This window comes from Macaca fascicularis, chromosome 14 (genome assembly GCF_037993035.2).
Source record: "Macaca fascicularis isolate 582-1 chromosome 14, T2T-MFA8v1.1".
Lineage (NCBI taxonomy): Eukaryota > Metazoa > Chordata > Mammalia > Primates > Cercopithecidae > Macaca > Macaca fascicularis.
Genome location: NC_088388.1, coordinates 58126446 through 58141976, shown reverse-complemented (window position 1 = coordinate 58141976; position 15531 = coordinate 58126446).

The following is a 15531-nucleotide window of genomic DNA, read 5'->3' as shown; positions in this document are numbered from 1 at the left end:
CCAGCTTTGTTCTTTTGACTTAGGATTGTCTTGGCAATGCGGGCTCTTTTTTGGTTCCATATGAACTTTAAAGCAGTTTTTTCCAATTCTGTGAAGAAACTCATTGGTAGCTTGATGGGGATGGCACTGAATCTATAAATTACCTTGGGCAGTATGGCCATTTTCACGATGTTGATTCTTCCTATCCATGAGCATGGTATATTCTTCCATTTGTTTGTGTCCTCTTTTATTTCACTGAGCAGTGGTTTGTAGTTCTCCTTGAAGAGGTCCTTTACATCCCTTGTCAGTTGGATTCCTAGGTATTTTATTCTCTTTGAAGCAATTGTGAATGGAAGTTCATTCCTGATTTGGCTCTCTGTTTGTCTGTTACTGGTGTATAAGAATGCTTGTGATTTTTGCACATTAATTTTGTATCCTGAGACTTTGCTGAAGTTGCTTATCAGCTTAAGGAGATTTTAGGCTGACATGATGGGGTTTTCTAAACATACAATCATGTCATCTGCAAACAGGGACAATTTGACTTCTTCTTTTCCTAACTGAATACACTTTATTTCTTTCTCTTGCCTGATTGCCCTAGCCAGAACTTCCAACACTATGTTGAATGGGAGTGGTGAGAGAGGGCATCCCTGTCTTGTGCCAGTTTTCAAAGGAAATGCTTCCAGTTTTTGCCCATTCAGTATGATATTGGCTGTGGGTTTGTCATAAATAGTTTTGATTATTTTGAGATACGTTCCATCAATACCTAGTTTATTGAGAGTTTTTAGCATGAAGGGCTATTGAATGTTGTCAAAGGCCTTTTCTGCATCTATTGAGATAATCATGTGGTTTTTGTCTTTGGTGCTGTTTATATGCTGGATTACATTTATTGATTTGCGTATGTTGAACCAGCCTTGCATCCCAGGGATGAAGCCCACTAGATCATGGTGGATAAGCTTTTTGATGTGCTGCTGGATTCAGTTTGCCAGTATTTTATTGAAGATTTTTGCATCGATGTTCATCAGGGATATTGGTCTAAAATTCTCTTTTTTTGTTGTGTCTCTGCCAGGCTTTGGTATCAGGATGATGTTGGCCTCATAAAATGCGTTAGGGAGGATTCCTTCTTTTTCTATTGATTGGAATAGTTTCAGAAGGAATGGTACCAGCTCCTCTTTGTACCTCTGGTAGAATTGGGCTGTGAATCCATCTGGTCCTGGACTTTTTTTGGTTGGTAGGCTATTAATTATTGCCTCAATTTCAGAGCCTGCTATTAGTCTATTCAGGGATGCAACTTCTTCCTGGTTTAGTCTTGGGAGAGTGTAAGTGTCCAGGAAATTATCCATTTCTTCTAGGTTTTCTAGTTTATTTGCATAGAGGTGTTTATAGTATTCTCTGATGGTAGTTTGTATTTCTGTGGGGTCAGTGGTGATACCCCTTTACCATTTTTTATTGCATCTATTTGATTCTTCTCTCTTTTCTTCTTTATTAGTCTTGCTAGCGGTCTATCAATTTTGTTGATCTTTTCAAAAAATCAGCTCCTGGATTCATTGATTTTTTGGGGGGTTTTTTGTGTCTCTATCTCCTTCAGTTCTGCTCTGATCTTAGTTATTTCTTGCCTTCTGCTAGCTTTTGAATGTGTTTGCTCTTGCTTTTCTAGTTCTTTTAATTGTGATGTTAGGGCATCAAGTTTAGATCTTTCCAGCTTTCTCTTATGGGCATTTCGTGCTATAAATTTCCCTCTACACACTGCTTTAAATGTGTCCCAGAGATTCTGGTATGTTGTATCTTTGTTCTCATTGGTTTCAAAGAACATCTTTATTTCTGCCTTCATTTCGTTATGTAGCCAGTAGTCATTCAGGAGCAGGTTGTTCAGTTTCCATGTAGTTGAGCGGTTTTGATTGATTTTCTTAGTCCTGAGTTCTGGTTTGATTTCACTGTGGTCTGAGAGACAGTTTGTTATAATTTCTGTTCTTTTACGTTTGCTGAGGAGTACCTTACTTCCAACTATGTGGTCAATTTTGGAATAGGTGCGATGTGGTGCTGAGAAGAATGTATAGTCTGTTGATTTGGGGTGGAGAGTTCTGTAGATGTCTATCAGGTCCGCTTGGTGCAGAGTTGAGTTCAATTCCTGGATATCCTTGTTAACTTTCTGTCTCATTGATCTGTCTAATGTTGACAGTGGAGTGTTGAAGTCTCCCATTATTATTGTATGGGAGTCTAAGTCACTTTGTAAGTCTCTAAGGACTTGCTTTATGAATCTGGGTGCTCCTGTATTGGGTGCATATATATTTAGGGTAGTTAGCTCTTCCTGTTGAATTGAACCCTTTACCATTATGTAATGGCCTTCTTTGTCTCTTTTGATCTTTGATGGTTTAAAGTCTGTTTTATCAGAGACTAGGATTACAACCCCTGCTTTTTTTTTGTTCTCCATTTGCTTGGTAGGTCTTCCTCCATCCCTTTATTTTGAGCCTATGTGTGTCTCTGCACGTGAGATGGGTCTCCTGAATACAGAAATTGATGGGTCATGACTCTTTATCCAATTTGCCAGTCTGTGTCTTTTAATTGGACCGTTTAGTCCATTTACATTTAAGGTTAATATTGTTATGTGTGAACTTGATCCTGTCATTGTGATATTAGCTGGTTATTTTGCTCGTTAGTTGATGCAGTTTCTTCCTAGCATCGATGGTCTTTACATTTTGGCATGTTTTTGCAATGACTGGTACCGGTTGTTCCTTTCCATATTTAGTGCTTCCTTCAGGATCTCTCGTAGGGCAGGCCTGGTGGTGACAAAATCTCTAAGCATTTGCTCGTCTGTAAAGGATTTTATTTCTCCTTCACTGATGAAACTTAGTTTGGCTGGATATGAAATTCTGGGTTGAAAATTCTTTTCTTTAAGAATGCTGAATATTGGCCACTTCTGGCTTATAGAGTTTCTGCCGAGAGATCTGCTGTTAGTCTGATGGGCTTCCCTTTGTGGGTAACCCGACCTTTCTCTCTGGCTGCTCTCTTAACATTTTTTCCTTCATTTCAGCTTCAGTGAATCTGACAATTATGTGTCTTGGAGTTGCTCTTCTCGAGGAGTATCTTTGTGGCGTTCTTTGTATTTCCTGAATTTGAATGTTGGCCTGCCTTACTAGGTTGGGGAAGTTCCCCTGGATGATATCCTGCACAGTGTTTTCCAACTTGGTTCCATTTTCCCCCTCACTTTCAGGCACACCAATCAGACGTAGATTTGGTCTTTTCACATAATCCCATATTTCTTGGAGGCTTTGTTCATTTCTTTTTCCTTTTTTTTCTCTAGACTTCTCTTCTCGCTTCATTTCATTCATTTGATCTTCAATCATTGATACTCTTTCTTCCAGTTGATCAAGTCAGTTACTGAAGTTTATGCGTTTGTCACGTATTTCTCGTGTCATGGTTTTTGTCTCTGTCAGTTCGTTTATGGCTTTCTCTGCATTGATTATTCTAGTTATCCATTCTTCCATTCTTTTTTCAAGATTTTTAGTTTCTTTGCACTGGGTACATAGTTCCTCCTTTAGCTCTGAGAAGTTTGAATGACTGAAGCCTTCTCCTCTCAACTCGTCAAAGTCATTCTCCATCCAACTTTGATCCATAGCTGGTGATGAGCTGTGTTCCTTTGGAGGGGGAGATGCACTCTGATTTTTTGAATTTCCAGCTTTTCTGCCCTGCTTTTTCCCCATCTTTGTGGTTTTTATCTGCCTTTGGTCTTTGATGCTGGTGACGTACTGATGGGGTTTTGGTGTGGGTGTCCTTTCTGTTTGTTAGTTTTCCTTCTAACAGTCAGGACCCTCAGCTGTAAGTCTGTTGGAGATTGCTTGAGGTCCACTTCAGACCCTGTTTGCCTGGGTATCAGCAGCAGAGGCTGCAGAATATAGAATATTGCTAAACAGCGAGTGCTGCTGTCTGATTCTTGCTCTGGAAGCTTCGTCTCAGGGGTGTACCCTGCTGTGTGAGGTGTGAGGTGTCAGTCTGAACCTAGTGGGGGATGTCTCCCAGTTAGGCTACTCAGGGGTCAGGGACCCACTTGAGCAGGCAGTCTGTCCATTCTCAGATCTCAGCCTCTGTGCTGGGAGATCCATGGCTCTCTTCAAAGCTGTCAGACAGCTGTCAGACTCCACCAAGAGGTGGAGTCTACAGAGACAGGCAGGCCTCCTTGAGCTACCATGGGCTCCACCCAGTTGGAGCTTCCCAGAGGCTTTGTTTACCTACTTAAGCCTCAGCAATGGCGGGCACCCCTCCCCCAGCCTTGCTGTGGCCTTGCAGTTAGATCTCAGACTGCTGTGCTAGCAATGAGGGTGGTTCCCTGGGTGTGGGACTCTCCCGGCCAGGTGTGGGATATAATCTCCTGGTGTGCCGTTTGCTAAGACCCTTGGTAAAGCACAATATTAGGGTGGGAGTTACCTAATTTTCCAGGTGTTGTGTGTCTCAGTTTCCCTTGGCTAGGAAAAGGGATTCCCTTCCCCCTTGCACTTCCCAGGTGAGGCGATGCCTCACCTTGCTTCAGCTCTCACTGGTCGGGCTGCACTAGCTGACCAGCACCGATTGTCCGGCACTCCCCAGTGAGATGAACCCAGTACCTCAATTGAAAACGCAGAAATCACTGGTCTTCTGTGTTGCTCCCACTGGGAGCTGGGGGCTGGAGCTGTTCCTATTCGGCCATCTTGCTCTCTTCAAGAAGTTTTTTTTAGCACAAACACCAGAAAAGATCCTCCAAATAATGTCTTTTTCTTACTATGTCATATTGTTTCCAAAAATGCACTTAAAGTGGCTTTAAACCCAAAGGTTAAAAAATTTAAGATAGTTGAGAATAACAAAAGGGACTCGTATTTAAAAATATGTATACATATAGAGTTGTGTAATAAAGACTTGAGTAATAGCTAACATTTATTATATGTTTACTAAATGACAAGCAGAGGGCTAGGAATTTTGGTTCACTTTCCATAAAATAATATTCATTTCATTATTATTTTATGGATGCATAAACTGAATTTGAAAGAGATTCTGTAACTTGTACAAGGTTACACACCAAATGGTGGAGTTAGAACATGAACTCTAGGAAGTACGACTGCCCATTCTTTTAGTAACTATACAATAAATAAACATAAATCATTCAATACTCCTGGCAATGAGTGGATAACATTTTATCGTTTATGTCTTCTTACAGCTAATATGTAAGGGAGACACTTGGTTAATTACATGTTTCACAACATGTATCAGCGAAATAAGCCATTTTTTTTAGAAAAGGAAAAGTCAATTTGTTTTTAACTCTTATCAGAAAGGAATTTCTAATTACGGTTATGAATTAGGTCACATAAATGTGTTAAATACTTTAAAAATATTAATAATTGAATATGTTATATTATTGTTTTACTTTTCAAGTAGTTTGAATTATCAATATAATCACTATGCAAAAAGTATGATTGCTATTCAGTATATAAAACACATTTATTTGAACAAATCAAATATCTTTCACTGTAACAATGTTTTCTAATTGGAGTTGTGTAGAATAAAATAATATTATTTTCAACATAATATATAGTCGAATAAAGTATAACCTAAAAATTGAAGAAGGATCACCCAACTGGTGGCCAGGTTGACACTCATCTCCAAATTTTCTAACTTTATATCCCAAGTTTTGTCTAATATGTTATTGCCTTGAAGCTAACAGCATTCAGACCTATAAACAAAGTAAGTCTTTCTATACATATTGCTAATATCTTTACATTTTGAAACACTTAATTAAAATCTTTATAACTTTAAATACCAGTAAGTGCTGAAAGCATCTTGAAAGTACTGAGTTTATTAGCATATGGCATAGTGCAAAGTTTGAATAGTATTGAAAGACTGTAAGGGTTTCTGTCTTGTGGGTAGATAAACAATGAATTCTGATAACTGGATTATTCCTGTTTATTCACATGAAAGTGATGGTGGAAACAGAGAAATTTTGTCAAAGTTGTTCACTAGCTTATTGCTTGATTATATCTGTCCTGTTTCTGCACTATGGCTTGTGAGTACAGATATAACTTTAGAGAATAAAGTGTTCTCAAATGGCAAATGAATATCAATACATCAGATTCATTAACAAAAGCTAAAGTCTTACCTCTTAAAATGAGAACTCATTTATCTTTGAGTAACAAATAAAAGCCATGGTGGCTATACAGCTATATTTCATTTTTGTTTTCCCTTGAGGAAAAGACTCTAGAGATTCAAATGTGAATTCAAAAGCCTCATGGAACATGATCATTTTCTGTAGCGGATATTGAGCAGTTCAATTCACACACATAAACAACTTATCTTTCAAGATTCTGTCAGTTCTCAAGTGGTCAATTTATTCTGTTGTCTCTAAGTGTTCATTTACAGTTCTATAACCTTTAATAATTATTAGAGGGTATAATATAACAAATTGCTTTTTAAATAAATGCTGGTTACAAGTTTACTATGATATTTATGATTAAGAAATATTCAATACTAAACTTCAGATGTAAAATACTAGCCTTAGCTTTACCTATTCAGTATGTGTTTATTGAAAAGAATGTTGTATTGATATCTATCTATAAGATGTACCATTAAGTAACTTAGGGGAATATGAGGTAGAACTTGATGTAAAGTTGAATGTTAAATAATAAAACATTTTAACACATATACACTAATTATCAGAGCAAAACTAAGAAAATAAATGCCTCGAAAATTTTATAAAGATGTACAAATTAAAAAGATGTAGGCTGGGCGCAGTGGCTTATGCCTGTAATCCCAGTACTTTGAGAGGCCAAAGCAGGCAGATCACCCGTGGTCAGGAGTTTGAGACCAGACTTGCCAACGTGGTGAAGCCCCGTCTCTACTAAAAATACAAAAATTAGCTCGGCACGGTGGCAGGCGCCTGTAATCCCAGCTACTTGGGAGGCTGAGGCAGGAGAATAGCTTGAATCCAGGAGGTGGAGGCTGCAGCGAGCCGAGGTTGTGCCACTGCATTCCAGCCTGGGCAACAAGAGTGAAACTCTGTCTCAAAAAATAGATGTTTGGATGATTCCCAGATAAGAAATAATCTCTCACCATTGATATCTCAAAGAGTTGTCTCTTGAGTGGTTCCTTATGATATAGGGAGACAGTGGTAGAATACAGGTATTTTCAACCCAAATACTCAATTTTTCCCTAATTCTCTTGCTAATCCTAATTTTAGAATCTCCTATCTTAACCCCTGAAGCCCTTCTTTTGAGAAAGCAGGTTTACCCTACCAAGATAATTAGAACCAGCATTCATTCAGAGGTTGCTTTATACCAACAACTATGCTTAACAGTTTACACTCATTTAATCCTTACAACAATTTTATGAGGTATTTTTATTGCCCTTATTTTTTCAGATGAGAGAACTGAGACTGAGGAGTTCAAGCATCTTGTGCTGGGTGATTCCAATCCACATTGTCAGTTTCCTGCTTCCAGTGCTAACCACTAAAACACTCCACTTGAATGCTCCACGTCTTATCTGAAGCCTAAGACCTTTAGGAAACCATTAGAAGCCTGCTTAGTCCTCATGCAAGCACATCCTAGATGTGGTAGCCGTAAATTCTCCTAAGGGCAACCCCAACCAATAATGGCTGGAATTCGATGCAAACACACTCTGCCTTGATCTTTCAGATGGACAGTTCTGGAAGGCAATCTCTGGGCCTCTCATTTGTTCCTGTAGAATTAAGACACTGTTGTTACAGAAGTGACCTTGATCATCCAACCAAGAAGCAGAATGTCAAGGGGAGAAAGGGAATCTCTTGTTTGTAGGAATGTATGAAAATAATCTAAAATGGTAAAAAGCTGGTTTAATATAAAGATGTATTATATTTTTCTGGCTATCTATTGTACAGCATGGTGACTATATTTAATAAAATATACTTACAAATTAAGAGAATAGATCTCAAATGTTTTGATCACAAAAATTTTATAAGTTTGTGAAGTGATGGATATGTTAATTTGCTTGATTTAATCATTTCATAATGTATGCATATGTCAAAATATTACATTGTACACCATAAATAGATACAATTTTTATGTGTTAATTATAGCTCAATAAAGCTAAGAAAAAACACTGTATTTCTCTTAATTCCTTTCAAATTCATATAAATCAGCAAATAAAAATTGTAATATTGCCTTGTGGGGTATTTATGTACAGAGATGTAAGACATATGACAACTACAACATAAAGGTGGCACGAAGAAAATAAGCATATAAGGTCTCAAAGTCTGTATATTTTATGTGAGTTAATTAACTCTAGGTAAACTCCAAAAATTTAGAAGCATATGTTATAATTCTGAAAGCAATCATTTAAAAAGTAATGCAAAGAGGTATGCCAAAAATGCCAATGGACTTTTTTAAAAGTTCAAATAATCCAAAAATGCAGGAAAGGGGAAGAGAGAGCAGTAACAACTATAGTGACAAAAAATGAGGAAGAGTATCTACAAAATCTTTCAACTAACATCATTCTTAGTGGTAAAATATTAAATGACTTCCATCCACATTTGGGTAAAAGGCAAGAAGGTCCAACCTCACTCCTTCTATTCAACATTATATTAGAAGTACCAGGTATTGAAATAAGGCAATAAAAAGTAACAAAAAATATAAAGATTAAACGGGAAGAATTTAAACTCTCCTTTGTTTCCAATTCAAGCAGGAAATTCTCAGATATCTATAAAACAAACTACTACTAATTTAATAAGATCTCTATATACAAAGATAATATACAAAAGCAATATTATTTTATTTCCAGCTTTATTGAGGCATGATTGATAATCAAAAATTGTATCTAAGATGTACAACATGATTTTTAAAAAATTTATTGACATGCAATAACAATAGAATCAAGCTAACATACCCATCACCTCATAGTTATTGTGTGTGTATGTGTGGTGAGAACACTTAATATCTCTTGTCTTATCAAATTTCAAGTATACATCATTATTACCTATAGTTACTATGCCATACATTATTTGCCAAGAACTTACTCATCTTATAACCAAAAGTTTGTACTCTTTGACCCAAATCCTCTCTTTTCTCAAACACCTTCAATCCCTGGCAACCATCTTTCCACTCTCTTTATGAGTTTGACCACTTAAATTTCATAAGTGAGATCATGCAATATTTCCATTTATGTGTCTGGCTTATTTAACTTAGAATAATGTTCTTGAGTTCCATTCACGTTTTCAAAAATGGCAGAATTTCTCCTTTTTATGGCTGAATAATATTCCATAGTATGTCTATGTGAGTACATGTATCATATATAATAATATATGTTATATATATTATATAAAACATACTATGGACTCTTATAGAGTATATATGTATACATATATACTGCATATATACACACATACACATATATCATACACATATATGTATATATACATATATACGTATATGTTATACACACACATCTCATTTTCTTTATCCACTCATCCATCAATAAACACCTAGTTATTGCCATATCTTACTTACAGTGAATAATATTGCAATGAACATGGGAGTGGATAAATCGTTTGAGAAACTGATTGCAATTCTTTTGGCTATATACTTACAAGTAGGATTGCTAGATTCTATGGTAGTTCTACTTTTAGTTTTTTGAGGAATTTTTACGCTGTTTTCCATATTGGCCACATCAATTTACAACCCCACTAACAATGTATAAAGTTTGCCTATCCCCCACATCCTTGCCAATACCTGTTGATTTTTTTCATAATAGTTATCCTAATAGGTGTGAGGTGATAACTAATTGTGGTTTTAATTTAATTTACATTTCCCTGAAGATTAGTGATGTTGAACATTTTTTAATACACCCATTACCCATTTGTATGAGAAATGACTGTTTTATTTTATCTCATTTCTTTCTGTCTTTTTTTTTTTTTTAGATGCCCAGGCTGGAGTGCTGTGGTGTGATCTTAGCTCACTGCAACCTCCGTCTCCCAAGTTCAAGCGATTCTCCTGCCTTAGCCTTCCAGGTAGCTGGGATTACAGGCTTGTGCCACCACACCCAACTAATTTTTGTATTTTTAGTAGAGACAGAGTTTCACCATGTTGGCCAGGCTGGTTTCAAACTCCTGATCTCAAGTGCTCTGCCCACCTCAGCCTCCCAAGGTGCTGGGACTACAGGAATGAGCCACTGTGCCCAGCCTTTTCTCCCATTTCATTAGTTGTCTCCTTATTCCGTTGATTTTTCCCTTTGCCATGCTGAAACTTTTTAGTTTTATGTAATTTCATTTGTCTATTTTTGCTTTTGTTGTTTGTGCTTTGGGAGCCATATCCAAAAACTCATTGATCAGACCAATGTCATGGAGCTTTTATCCTATGTTTTAATCTAGTAGTTTTAGAGTTTTAGGTCTTATGTTTAAGTCTTTAATCCATTTGAGGTAATTTTTGTATACAGTGTGAGATGAGGGTCTCTCCCCAGATTTGGGAAGTTTTCAACCATAATTTCTTACAGAAAGCTTTTTGCCCCATTCTCTCTCTCTTTTCCTTTTGGAACTCCCCTAATGCAAAGTTAGCTCTCTTGATAGTGTTCCACATAGCCCATAAACTTTCTTCATTTTTTTATTACTTTCCTTTTTTCTCCTCTTAATTTCAAATGACCTGTCTGATTTTACTGATTTTTTCTTCTTCTTGATTGAGTCTGCTGTTGAAGAACTCTATTGCATTTTTTAATTCAGTCATTGTATTTTTAGCTCAAAAGTTGTTTCTTTTAGTGTTTTCCTATCTCTTGAATTCTTATTTTTTTATTTTTGTCCTTATTTTGTTAAATCGTTTACCTGCATTCTTTTCTAGTCCCTAAATTTCATTAGAACAATTATTTCAAATTCTTTTTCAGTCAACTTGTGGATCTCCATTTTTTTAGGACAATTACTGGAAGTGTATTGTGTTCTTTTGGTGGCCTCATGTTTTCCTGATTCTCTGTGATTCTTGTAACTTTGTGTAGGTGTCTATGCATTTGAAGAAGCAGTCCTCCCCTTCAAAATTCATGAGCTGACTTTTAAAAGTAAAGACCTTCACCTGCAGGAGGCTAGACATACTGGAATGCATGAGGTACCAAATGAAGGGGCATATGGTGACTGTGGGTCTCAGTGTGTATGGTGTCTGACTGACTCAGATAGCTGGGGTTGGCAACCTCGGTAACTGTGTGGTCCTTGGTGATGAGAACTAAAGAAGGGCCATGGTCACTGTGAGGTGTTCCTTCAAGTTGGTGAAGTTTCACTGTCTACCAAACATGAAAAAGACAAAAGTGGTAGAAAAAGGCCCAAAGTAGGAGTGTGAGATTGCAGAATACAAAACAGACAGTGGTTCAAGATGGGAAAGGGTAAGTACTGTTGATAGTTCATTATTTTGCTTTTGTTGTTGTTTTGTTTTGTTTTTCACTATCTTCAGTCACTAGATATAGATTTTTAAATTTTGAGTGTGTATAAAAAAGTATAAGCAGTCTTTATTCTCATGTATTTATTAAGACTCTGTCTTATCACAAGTTCTGCAAAAGCAGAACCTTCCCAATTCAAATGCGTGTGATTTAGTAAAAGAGTGATCTCAGGAGAAAACAAAGAATGAGAGAGAAACAGGACAAGGCATGGGAATATGCCAGAGAAAGGTGTGGAGTCAGTTGAAAGTAGCTTCAGTCTGATTCCCCAGGAAGTACTGGAGCATGAATGGCACTTTGGAGTGGTTCTAGCTTGCAACAATAGGACATTTCTGCCATTGTTTTAAAGCCATCATATCATTCCGTTGTTGGCTATGGGGCACCCTGGGTATGAGGGTATGCACTCCCAGCTATTTTCAGTCACTTATCTTCCTTTTTGCTAAGAGCAATTCTCAAAAAAGAGGTTTATATATGTTAGAAGCTGGCTCTCGAAGAAGCTGGGGGATGTATTCACTGCTCTGGTAAGGGAGATCCAGGAAAGGCACTAAAATGTCTGCTTAGTTTCAACAAGTCTTATTTATTATGTACAGCTATCTACACTGACTCTGTTAGCATTGATGTTCTGGTACCCAATGCAAGTTATGCAAAGTAAATGCCTCCCCTTATAGAATTCCTTCTTAATGACAACAATTTCTGTCTCGATTTTTATACATTATGCAAGCTAGGAGTTTCTTGGATGATGTGGCATTTGTTCTGAACCTTGAAGAATGAGCAAGATTTTGGATGGGTGAAATCAAGAATAGAGATTTTTCAGACAGAAGGAACAGAAAACAGAATGAGGAAAACGCAGAATTTAATTTGAATATAGTGCATTGGTTTGCCTGAAGTATTGAGATGATGAGAACAGATATTGGAGACAAGACTTGATAATACATTAGGTAGAAGATTGTTATAAATGGCAAAGACACTGAGGGACAATCTGATGACAGGGGAAATTCAAAGCCACCTGTGGATATTACAGATAGCAGTGCAGTGACTGGAGGTTTGAGTAATAATGGATATTCCTTTTCATCAAGGTCTTCTACAGCAAAGTTGCCCCATGAGAAAAAAAAATCACAGTGATCATACTGTGTGTTTGTTTTCTTCTTACCTTCCTTCTTTTGTTTCCCCAGGCAATAGCTTCTAATGACGACCTATTCCCTTGCCCTGTGAACAAGGTTGAAGAGACCTGAGAGACTTCGCAAATTTTCAGAATCATAAAATAAATGGTATTGTGCAGGAAGTAAAATATGCCCAAATGCATCCTCTACATTCTAAAGTATATTTTTAACAAGTTGAATTTCAATCATTTCTACTATTATTCAGAGTAACAGGAGCAAACTTCATTGAAAAGCCCTTATGGTGTGTGAGGATTTAAGAAAACATATTTGTGAGCATCACATAGAGTGATATAGAGGTCAAGACTTCCGGTATCTAAATCAGTAGTTGCAAGATAGTGGTCTCAGTGGTCCCAGGACTCTCATTAAAATCTTCATGGTTCTGAGCTCCATCTCCAAGAAATGAAGATGACACTACCTTTTATGTATAGGTGACTCTAAATTCAGAGGGGACTGATCACAGGCCTTCAAGGGGAAAAGTTGCTTTAACACTTACCCTTGAATGAAGAGATCAGTGAACTGACAGGAAGAACTGCAGAAAGCTGCACCTGTGTTGTGAGACTGTACATTATTCCAGCTTAAGTACTTCATGATTTTAAGAAACTGGAAGGTAATTCTCCTTCTTTAGAAGGTAGGAATTTTAGACTTTGGGGTTTTTTTTTGTTTTGTTTTACTTTTTACAATGTACATCATTTCATTCTATATGTTCTAATAATCAAGTATCTGTGGGTGTTTATAGCCTGTTAGAAATGGAAGTATTTTGAATATTCTACTACTATTCTTCAGTAGTATTGAAGAAACTATGAGCACAGACAGATGAAAATTAAGAATGTTGTCTGTTTCTTATTCCTGGTAAAGAGAGAACCCAGAAAACTGCATGAGGAGGGCTTTGAAGAACAAAAAACAGAGACCAGGATGGCAAACTCAAGGCAAAAGCCAGGTATAGAAAGAGGGTAAGACTTGGGCAAACCAAACAGAAAGGCTGACACAATGTTAGGGGCATCTTGTTCACCAGAAGCTGCCAGGGTCATTGGGAAGGAAGCAGGTAATGTCATATGGACATACCTTTTGTCATTACTATACTTAAATAATGAGGAAAGCAGACTTTACCATCAACATATATGAAAAGTATCACAAAAGTCAAATGCTCCCAACCACCATCACTGAGAAAGATTGTGCAAACTATACATATCCTGATATCCTGGAGATTTTCTCCTTGAAGATATTTGCCAAGAACTTGTGGGGTATATGTATGTGGAAATATATTCTTTGAAAAAGCTCTCCTAGTGACTCTAATATGACCATTTATAAGTCAAGCGTGATTTAATACTATAGTAAATAAGGGGAGTGTCTAGAATGTAAAAATAATAGTTTCTTTCTCCTAGGCTCTAAGAAACTATGGTTGAAGTTTTCAGAACTTGTTTGTTTGTTTTTGATGTTATTCAACATTCATAAGTGCAATTAAGCAAGCATTTAGAAAGCACCTATTGCATTCACATTGCTAGGCAACAAGATACTTAAAATTCACTTAGAAAGCAGCCAACTCTTCAGCACAGCAACATGGCACAAGGATACATGTGTAACAAACCTGCACATTATGCACACGTACCCTAGAACTTAAAGTATAATAATAATAATAAATAAATAAAATAAAAAAAAAGAAAGCAGCCAACTCTCTTTAGTGCATGTCTAAATAAAATAAATGCAAAAGAGCTCAAGCAATGTATTGGAGGAATTAATAAATGAATTGAAGTAATAATCACTGAATAATCATGGAAGGCTTTCTGGAGAATATGAGATCCTGTTTTATCCTATAGCCATCGAACTGACTTTAATCAAAGCCGACATTGTGCTCAGCTTAGGCTAAAAGTTGGGGGAGACAAAATTTTACACTGGTCTTTGTCCTGTCTAGTACAGAAGCCAAGCTTGTAAAAAATGTCTTATTACAATAAAATGGTATCTAAATCTAAAAGGTGAATAACATAGCTAGGCAAATTTAGAGAGTCTTCTGAGAAGTGATAAATTGTCATTTTGAGAAAGCTATGTTTTTAGGAGGCAGAGAAGGGCAGGAAATACATTGCAACTTAGAGAAAATAACATGGATATAGTAGAAGAGCCCCAAAAGGACATACTGTATTTGAGAAATAGTGGGATGTTTCTTTTGTAGGAGAACTTGGCTGTAGGAAATGAGGATGGACAGGTAAGATCTTGAAGCCATGCTAGGTGGAATTCCCCTCAGAATCAGCTAGCTAAACATGTAGTCCTCTAGACTTTCACTGCCTTGCTGTAAATACGCCATGCACATACATTTACCACCTATCTCACTTTTGGCAAATCAGGTACCTCTCTAAGCCACAATTTCCTAATTGCAAATAAGATCATTGTAATAGTACTTATATCTTAGGGTAGCTATGAGTATATACAAGACTATGAAACCAAAACATATAATAAAGATTATAAGTTATTAGTATTATCTAGCTTGTAAGCAAAAGGAGTCCAAAAGACATCTATAATGAGGAGACATAGCGTGGTCACAGGTGTGACATAAATAAGCTGGCAGTAGGTGAAGGATAGAACTGGGAGAAGGAGATACCATATTCACCCTATGGGACAGATATAGGGCAACTGCAGAGGGACTAAGAAAGAAGGTTAAGATGTTGGAAAACAGATATCTAGAATTTTGGAAGTAACTCATTGGGGTGAAAGATGTGGAAGGAATAAGAAACGCAGCCTAGGGAGGCGGAGCAAGATGGCCGAATAGGAACAGCTCCACTCTCCAACTCCCAGCGCGAGTGACACAGAAGACCGGTGATTTCTGCATTTTCAACTGAGGTACTGGGTTAATCTCACTAGGGAGTGCCGGACAATCGGTGCTGGTCAGATGCTGCAGCCTGACCAGCGAGAGCTGAAGCAGGGCGAGGCATTGCCTCACCTGGGAAGTGCAAGGGGAAAGGGAATCCCTTTTCCTAGCCAGGGGAACTGAGACACACAACTCCTGGAA